The following is a 10,217-nucleotide window of genomic DNA, read 5'->3' as shown; positions in this document are numbered from 1 at the left end:
TTTTAAGCTGTATAATTTGCAACTTTCATTTAGGTAACCTCTGCCAGAATTGATTTGCTTTTGTGGTGCTAAAACTGTGCATTTGCATACTGGAGGTCATGTGGATAAACTGTACCACTTGGTTACACCCAGATTAGAAATTTTTATCCCTATCAGTGGTGAGGTAAAAAATGGAGAAGCTGGAACTTTTGAGTCATGGCCATTATGATAGTGGCATTGAAGTGGATCACTTTGCTTCATAAACAATACTATTTTAAAAACAAGTTATCTGCCCTCACCCTAACGCTGAACACACTTGTCCAGACAGGATCTGGGGGGCCATCGCCAGTCTCTCTGTTCTTCTCCTGGTCCCTGCTCCCTAAGGACTGCCTGCCCAGGCTGTCCCCTTCCATTTTACTTTTGCCTTCTCTCCAAAGTAGACCATCCCTCCTCAGCACAGTTGAACTTTTGTCCTAAGAAAAGCAACTACTATAACACGAGTTAAACACCACACAAAACATTCACTGAACTACAAAATCAGCATACATGTCCTCCGTTGGCTAAAGCCTGAACTGGATGAATTATAGTATTTTCATTAATTGGAACCAACACCAACACCATCATCAACCACTTATCAAATTGAACCAGATGAGATGGCCTACATTCAAGCTTTTGGTCCACATATGATTTATCCTCACAAGGAGAATCTGTTAGATGGCGAACACAATCAGAAGTAACAGGCATAGTACTAAAAAAAAAAAAAAAAAAGACAATACAGCAGTAAAGCTTTGAATCCCAGTTTAATACCATTTATGTAACCTTGAGGAAAACTCCTGATCTTGTAGTGACTTAACTGTCTTATCTATAAATTGGGAATAATAATGGTACCTCAATAATTACTAGCTATTATTATTATGCACTGGAGGCAGAAAGGTTATAAGACATGGACACTGCCCACCTTTATGAGGCTCATAGTCTTGTGAGGACGTATGATGTGGTGAGTGCCAGGGCTCTTGCTAGTTTTCAGTGACTTTGAACTCATTAGCAAATGACGCACCCTCCAAACGGATGAACTCACCCTCAGAGCAGGGATCTTTTGTGGGGTGCCCAACTGCCACAATCATTGGCAGCAGTCTCAGCAAAGGCTAAGATACCTTGCTGGGTGCTGTGACAGCACGTAGGTGGGAGCGTTCCCTTTCAGGAGAACTCCACATTTTTGCTACACTTCAGATTCAGAACACAAGCAAATATAAAACATCACAGCCAGATCATTGAACTTAGAAAATTGTTGACTTATATGTGTCTGTTAATTATGACTGACTCCCCAGTGAGTGGCAAATGTGCTTTTTTCCCCCTTCCCTATTTCTTCTCAGCACTAGAGACCTGTTGCATGTTAGTATCCTGACACATTCTAACCAAGTTTCTGATTCTTCTGGGCCTCTACTGTGGCCTGGACACTCAGGTTTTCAATGCAGGAGCTCTGGGCTCGAGTAGCCAGGTCATCCAGACAGCCTCCCAGCCCCCTGCCCTTTGTCTCACTGCTCCCACATTCCTCTCATCTGCTCCCCATCCCAGCCTCCAGCCTGTAAGCACACACCAGGGGACCCCTAGGATGTGATCACTCCTCCAGAGGGCTCCAAGACCAGCATAGCCATCTCAGCATAGCCATCTCAGCATGGCTGGACCCTGGACCCAGGACCCTGCTGGGCCCGGGCATTCTAGTCTTCTGACCCTCTTTGTTTCTTGTACATATGAAACCTCTGAAACATACGTGGAATGTGAAGAAACTGTCACTGTATGTTCTGTTGCAGAAAGGCCTGGGGAGGAAGAGAAGTCCTTCCTACCCTGAGAGGTGATGCCTCTGGACAGGGCACAAGATAGAACACATGGTCCCACCCTGGAAGAACATATGGTCCATTAGGCAAGACTGTTGTATAAACAGATCAGTCTGTGACAGTGTGATGTCAGATACAAAGAAACTGTATACAACAGACAGAAACAAAATAGAGGGTGGTAGGCAACCTAAAGATTCAGAAGAGTAAAGGGATAATGAAGAAACAAGATGTGAGAAAAATGGCCAAAAATAAACTTGGAGAAATAGGTGCTAAGGTAGAGAGAAGATCCCCCAACCCATGAAAGGAGGCAAAGGAGTAACTGTGGAGGCAAGGCTATGGATTGTGTTTAGGTAGAGGCAGGAACCAGTGAGTGGTTCCTGCTCAATGGTCCTTCTTGTATTGAGAACAAAGCCTTTGTGTCTGAGGGCTAGGACTAGGGGCCAGATAGAAGAATACAAAGAATGGACAAGGTTTGAATGAGGAGGGAGAGAGTTGACCAAAGAGGAGTGAGTGAAGAGATGGATAAATGGTACAAAAATTCCAAATGAGTTGGGAAGGCAAGGGATTGTGATGATGGCTGCCATCCTGGCTGTGCAGTGTCCCTCACCAGCACTGAGCTACCAAGAACAAGGATTAGAGGAGGCAGATTTGAACTGGATCCAGGCTTGAGATTCAAAGATGTCCTAGATACTAGTAAGAGTAAATATATGATTGGCTAAGAGGCCTAGTCAGGGCATAGCTCCTCCTTGCTGTTGGGATAAAGTTCAAAATCCTTAAGCACTAACCCAATAACCCACATGACTTGGCCCTGCTATCGCTCCATCTGCCCTTATTCTTTGTGTCTCAAACTCACTGGGATATTTTCAGCTTCTTTGCACACCTTAAAAGTACAAATATCTAATACCTCAGAGTTTTTAAATGTGCTGATCTCTTGCGGGGATGCCCTTCTTAACACTCTGTGTGGCTAGCTTCTCCTTGTTCTTCAGTCTCTACTTCAATGTAAAACTCTCAGAGACAAGCCTTTCAGAGAAACATTCTTAGGTCCCTGGTTCTGCCTGCACCTACACTTATCCCTAATGTTCATCACACTTGTAATTGCTTGTCCACCATCTTTCTTTCCCTATATTTCGTACGTTCATTGAGCATGTTTCTTCTACTTACTACTACATCCTGTATCTTTCGTGCTGCTCTACTCACAGCAGATGCTCGATGAACACTTGTTGAGAGAATGACCAGATGATTTAATAATCCTAAAAGGCCCTCACAAGGCAACAAAGGTAGGAAATCAGAGAGTGAGCATGGGCAGATGAGGGTAGGCGAGAGACTCAGAGGATGGAAGCACAGAGGTTCTCCACAATAGCATTGCTCAAGGTGCCAAGAGGAGAGGATTTTTCAAGGCAAGTGGTAGGATCTGCAATTGTGAATGTCAAGGAACTGGAATATTAGTGTGTTAGATGCTTTATTTCTTCAAGTGACTATGGAAAGCTCTCAGTGTATTGGTACAAGTGTGGTTGGAAAGCAGCATAAAAGCTAGGATCTAAAATCTTCAGTTAAGAATGGAGAATGATGGAAAAATCAGTAGATAACATATCCAAGGAGAAGTGGGTGGTAAAGCTATATTGCTTGAAATTCAAGGCAAGAGGGAGATTAGTGACTATTGTCAAGATTCCCTATTTATTGGAGCAGGGCCAGCCTGACTGGAGGAATTAGCATCATAGCACTGTGACAACTAAATACTTGTTGAAAGTATAGTGCATATAATTTAGAAATATTTTAACAACAAAATCTTTTTAAAATTTTTTAATGTTTATTTATTTTTGAGAGACAGAGAGAGAAAATGTATGAGCAGGAGAGGGGAAGACAGAGAGGGAGACACAGAATCTGAAGCAGGCTCCAGGCTCTGAGCTGTCAGCACAGAGCTTGACACAGGGCTCGAACCCACAAACCATGAGATCATGATCTGAACCAAAATCAAGACTCAGAGTCTTAACCAGGTGCCTCTGGTTGTCCCTTATTAAATCTGGCAGTCCTAAGTGCGCCCTAGGTTTCCTGCTATAGCTCAAAGCACTGAGACTCCCTCCCTTAAGAGGTGGACAATGAGCCACGAGGGTGCCTGTGTTGTAAGGGGTGAAAGGGATCGGATCCCGAAAGAAAGAGTGGGCATCTGAGCACGGTACTTCTCATTACAAGGCCTTTCTTTTGATTCAGTCAATTAAATGAAGGTAAAACTGAGGCCTTGACAGTGCAAGTAAAAAAGACTTTCACAGATGTAATAGGTAATGATGCAAGGCACCATTAAGGAGTCAGCAGGCTGGTCCTGCCCCATCGTCTGCCCACTCACTTCGGGTGCCTATGTATTAAGGGAAGTGGGGCAAGATTTGAGAGACTCAACTTGTAAGCATATCTCTGACAGTTTACTTTTAATAAGATTGTTTGTATTATGGAAATGAATAGAAAAAGAAATCATCAGTGGCAGTTTTAATGCTCTTAAATGCCACCAGATAGCTGAACTACGCAAGCAGCTTCACTTTAAAAGCTCACCAACTCTTAAGTTTCATTTATAAAGCTGGGGGACAAAACCGAAGAGTAGGCAACCAAACAATCAAACAGTTGGTGAATAACGAAGGCCCAACTATTTTGCACAGCAATTCCTGTAAAACACTAGCTCTGACAGTGTTTTCTTTGCAGATTCATAGCAAAATCTGAGTATAGAAGATCCAGATAGATATTGTGGCTTATAATATTTTTTATATCCAATTATTTACTGAAGCAGTGTTGAGAATGGAAAATATAGTCCCTATCCCTAGCCTTGCCCCTCACTAGTTGCACATTCTTACACAAGGCATTTCATATCTTGGGGCTTCCCAGTCTTTATCCTTCAAATGCAAATAATAACATCCGTTCTGTATCGTCATTGAACAGTCTGAGCAAAGTTGTGATACTAATCCAGTATTTTGAAAAACACCACAAAAAGCACCAAAATTCACTCCTGCTAGTTCATCTTAATGAGTGTCACAAGCGATTTAGGGATCTGAATTGACTCTTGCAATATGTCCGACTATTGGAGTAGCGAAAGAGATTGGCAAAAATATCACTTTGGAAAAGTCCTGGATTTTAGAGTGATGTTTACCAGCACGTGCATTGCTCTGTCTTAGGTGTTCTTTAAAGTACAAAAGAAGAGTAAAACATGGTCCCTTCCACAGGAATGTGACAATCCATTTGGAGGGGAGAATAAAAAAAAAAGACATGTCCATTGCTAAGTAAGAGTGCAAACTAGTTTACGATTTAGCGCCCAGTGTGAATGGTGATGATAATAGTGTCCCTTAGAGATCACAGCAGAACATGGTCCACATAGGGAAATTCTCTTATATAGTCTCCAGGGTGGTTAGAAGGGGCTTGAAAAAATGAAGAGAAGAAGGAAGGGCAGTCTAGCTAGAGGCAGACATTAGAATAGAACTTGGAGAGGACACTAAGGAGGCTAGTTTAGATGCATGAAAAATCCCTGCTAAGACTAATGTGTAAAAAGATGAACACCAAGGGGGCTTCAGGGTGGCTCAGTTGGTTAAGTGTCCAACTTTGGCTCAGGTCACGATCTCATGGTTTGTGAGTTCAAGCCCTGCATCGGGCTCTCTCCTACCAGCACAGAGCCCGCTTCAGATCCTCTGTCCTCCCCGCTCCGCCCCTCCCCTGCTTGAGTTCTCTCTCAAAAATAAACATTAAAAAAGTTATTTAAAATAAGATGAGAACCAAAACTAAAATAATCATGCATAGAAGATAAGGCTGAATTAATTGGTAGATTGGCTCAAGAGTATGGTATGTGTTCCAGTCGCCAGGATCAGGAGTTTGGGCTCTTGAAAGTGACACATCTATTCACAAACAAATACAAATCAACTATGTATGTGTACATGAATGCATACATAATACCTGTTCTCTATTTTGAACATAAAACGATTGACATTTACTCCAAATATGACTTAAAAGATTGCTACTTCAAGAGAGTCCTCTCTGAAGGCTGACTGGTATTTTGAAACCATAGTCAGCAGCAGCAAAAACTATCACAGCTAGTGGCTCATTTATTTAGTTTTACAAGGCTCAGGGCTTTTGTGGTAATAATTTTCCTGATTGCTGTGTTCCCTATTACTGGTTTATCTGCTGCTTCAAGTTGAAATTCTGTTGTAGAATATTTTAGTTTCTTCCAGTTCTAAGATATTTCAAGTGTGGTTTGCTGCACAGACAATGGCCACTGTGGTTTCTGCTGTCATCCTTTCTGCACAGATGTCTCACCCAGGGAATAATCTCCATTTCAACGCTGTTAGGTTGGCTGCATTACAGACTTTTATTAATTCACTCCTGCTAGTTAATATTAACTAATGGCATAAGTGATTTTGATGAATTACTGAAGAGCCTGAATCAATTCCTGTAGCAGGTCCAAGTCTTGGAGCAGCAAAAGAGATTGGCCCAAATACTGCTTTGGAAAAGCTTTGGTTTTTAAGAGTGATGCTTGATAGAATGGTGTCTCATTCTGTTCACCAGTCTCCTGAAAGACATCCTGGCCTTATGGATTTAATTTTATGCATCTTGGTCAATCAGCACACTGTTAGATACAGTGCTGCCAAGGAAAGAAAATTCAGTGATGATTTTTAGCCATGTTGCCAATGAAAATCTTACATTGACTAAGTCTAACTTCCTTTGTTGAGTCTTTGAACTATGGCTGTGGAATATGGATCTAATAAAAACTGACCTATTACACAGTTCTCTGTTTTAGTCCATCGATAATGAGGAATGGGTTGGCCGTGATGATGTCAATGGTGACACCCCTGAACAAACCTTCATTAAGTAGCTTGGAGATCTTCATGAACACCAGTTGGGAAGCCAAGCTTTTTTAAGGTTTGCCAAGGTCTTTGGAAACAAAAGCTTCATGAACATTGAAACCAGTGCTGGCATTCTCTGCACTTCTCTGTCAACCAAGATTTATCAATATGGCCTTAAGGTCAAATCTGCCTTGTGCTTATGAAAATTGTACAGCAGGTCTCAGATCAGAATGTCACCAGTAGGAATCAAGAGGGTGCCAATCAGAAATCAAGTCTTTGTCTCATCCTCATGTATTGTGGAAAAGCTCCTGCAGACATTTCAGTAAATCCTCCACAAATGACTTAAAGTATGCAAGGATTTTAGAGCCAAGCACACAGTACATGCTGTAGAAGTCTTTGCTATTATAATTGTTATTATTATCACTTACAATAAAATGCCTTGGCACATATGTATGTCTTAAGGTTCAAGACCTTTATGCTTTTTTACATATCTGCTTTAGGAGACTATTCTCTTAAAACACATTTAAAACCTGGTAGATGGTCATTTCTTTACCTCCTGGAAGGTTTTATCTGCAGAATTACCGTATATATTGAGAAATCTCTTGAGTTTTATTAGAAGGAACACTTCCTTTTTTGGTTAAACTGAGAGTGTCCCCATCTCCATTATTGCTTATGACCATCCCTGCTCTTTGATACTAAACACAGAGGTTTGACTGAAGTCTTAACCACTCTGCTCTTTGCATTCTACCACATGTGCTTCCGAAGTTCACACCACCTCGCAGGTCTTTGGGATATTTCTTTTGCCTTGATGGTGAGAAACTTTAAGATTCTGAAATTTGTGTTTTCCTGTTATCGATGAACTTTTTTTCTTTCACTTCATATAACTTGAAACCATTTCAAGATTCAGGGGCAGAAAACACTATACTGGATAGACCTAATCCATTCTACCTCAATTAAAGCACTGTAACCACATACAAATGTTCATTTTCCAGCTTCCCTCAGAGGGGAAGACAATGGCATATAAGAGGAAGTTGCTGAGTAGAGCTTCCAGAAAAGTTCTTTGATAATTCGAGCAGGCCTTTTGCTCTTTCCTTATCTTTCTTACCCAGAATGCAGATGTGATGTCTGGAACTATGGGGGCCATCTTACAAATTCGAGGTGACCTTGAGGATAGGCACTGAGGAAGATACAATGGAAACACAGAAGGAGCCTGGAATGCTGATGATTTTTGTGGAATCTCTGAACTATCCATAGGCTGCCTACCCTCAGATTTTATATGAGACACAAATAAACTCCCGCATAGATTAGGCTCCCTTAATTACCAAGGGCCTATGGTAATTTTTTTTGTTGTTTTTAAGTTTATTTATTTATTTTTGAGAGAGAGAAAGAGAACACGTGCTGGAGGGGCAGAGAGAGGAAGAGAGAGAGAATCTCAGACAGGCTCCTCACTGTCAGAACAGAGCCTGATGTGGGGCTGGATCTCACAAACAGCAAGATCATGACCTGAGCCAGAATTAAGAGTCGGGCGCTCAACTGACTGAGCCACCCAGAAGCCCCAGGGCCTATGGTAATTCTTAACCAACACGGTGTCCAGTTTTTTTTTTTGGTTTTTTTTTTTTTTTTACTATTGGCATGTTTCAGAGCACTATTTTCCCTTAAAGGTTTTTGGCCCTGCCTGAAGATATAAATTCCTCAAAAGGCAGAACTGGGTTTATGCCATTACGATCTTTCTTTGGTACCTGACAAGCATCATAGGTGACTACAAGGCTGTTAATAAGTTAAAACCATTTGAAATCTTAAAAGATTGGGGTTTCCTGATCAATGGCTGGATATGTATGATATCTATACATGTATATAGATATACAAATACATACGTACATTTACTTACTTATTTGCTTATTTGCTTGTTTATTTATTTATGAATGCTATTCTCAAGTGTCTAACATTTGCTTTGATTTCACCTCTATGTTTCTTTAAGACATTGTAACCAGAAAAATAACCTTAGCAATAGATATAAAAGGAATAATAATTAGGAAGAGAGTATCAAAATGCCAAACTTATTTCAAAGATTCACTTATTTTGAATGGTTAAACTGATTCATTCCCTTTGAACCTGTATCTATTAAAGCATGAAAAAAACTAGCCATTTCTCACATGCTTTGAACATAACTTTTATTCAATTCGTAGATCTAACAAGAGTAGTTGTAGAGATAACTATATAAGGATTTTGCTGAAGGACCACTATCCACAAGACTCTTACTTGCTTTGCCAGTTCATTCCATTTCTTTTACAGCAGGCTCAAGAATGGTTTTCCCAGTAAGATATAACCATACCTCATTTACTGAAAGAATTGTAAATACCTATGGGAGGATTGTAGGAATGGGTTCTCACATATTTATAGATATTAACTGCTTTCGAATTTATTTCAAGTTTCCAGTCAATGTGTTTGCCTCAGTAATATTTCAGTTCTCTTTGTTTGGCTTGAGGAGGCCCAGAAACAAATAATCTTTCCTCCTAGAACATCTTTTTCTTCACCAGGTTTCTCAACGAAGAGGGAAAACAAGGGCGAAAGGCAGATGCAGATTCAAATGCCACTTTTTTTTGCTTTTAATGATAAGGCCTAGGTTGAAGAATAGTTTTAAATACTGAACCTCAGAATTAAATTGATCAATCCAGCAGGGCACAGACACAACACTACCAGAGGCCACTCCCCATGGAGGCCTGGTCCCTCCTTTAGGGAGGCCTGGTGAAATACACATAGAACATGGAGAATCAGACCAGAAGTTTTGAGTTCTGCAAGCAGTTAGCTCGTAAGTGGAGAGAGAGAAAGGGGGAACAGGGTATGAATTCATCAAGAGGCTTTTCTGAATCAAGGAAAATCTTGTGAGGAAATGTAAGTGCTCTGGAGCATCCACCACATTGGGAGACTAAAACAGATGTCATTGGTGTGTCTAATGGGCCCAAAGTCAGAAGTGCTCAATCAGAAGGCTTCCCCTCATTGCTGCCTTAGAAAGATCAGGAAAGCCAGGAGAGAGGCATTGGAATTCAAGGCCAAGCTGACCTCATTGGTTAAGAGATATTTCAAAGTTGGATTAAAGTGTAATGTTCCCCCCCAGTTGACCAAATTCAACACACAAATGTCTGTTTTATTTCTCCAGTTATTAGGTAAGTACATCTACCCTTATATTTAAACATAGTCTTTTAGATACCTTGACTTTGCCTTCCTTATGCTAAGTTTAGCTTTGAAAAGCACGATACTAATATATTTCAATTGCTTTATAAAAACAAAGACATTATACCTTTTTGTCTAAACAAGCTACCACAAATATCTCACTTTATAGCCTTTAGGGTTAAACCTACCTAACTCATGCTTTCAACACTTTTGTTAACTCCATCACAGAGATTTCTTAGTAATATATGGTTTTTGATCTTATCTGAATTGCCGTTCCTCAACTACAACTCTCCATTTAAAATCACTTTCCTAAGAGTGATGTACATTTTGGGCATCTGAGTATATTTGTAGAACTAGTAGTTGTGGTAACAAGACTAAGTTTACATGTCTGTCCACATCAGCACCATGTACTCAAGATGGA

The sequence above is a fragment of the Crocuta crocuta genome, unplaced genomic scaffold (assembly GCF_008692635.1).
Source record: "Crocuta crocuta isolate KB4526 unplaced genomic scaffold, BGI_CrCroc_1.0 scaffold112, whole genome shotgun sequence".
Taxonomy (NCBI): Eukaryota; Metazoa; Chordata; class Mammalia; order Carnivora; family Hyaenidae; genus Crocuta; species Crocuta crocuta.
This window is presented reverse-complemented; position numbering follows the sequence as displayed.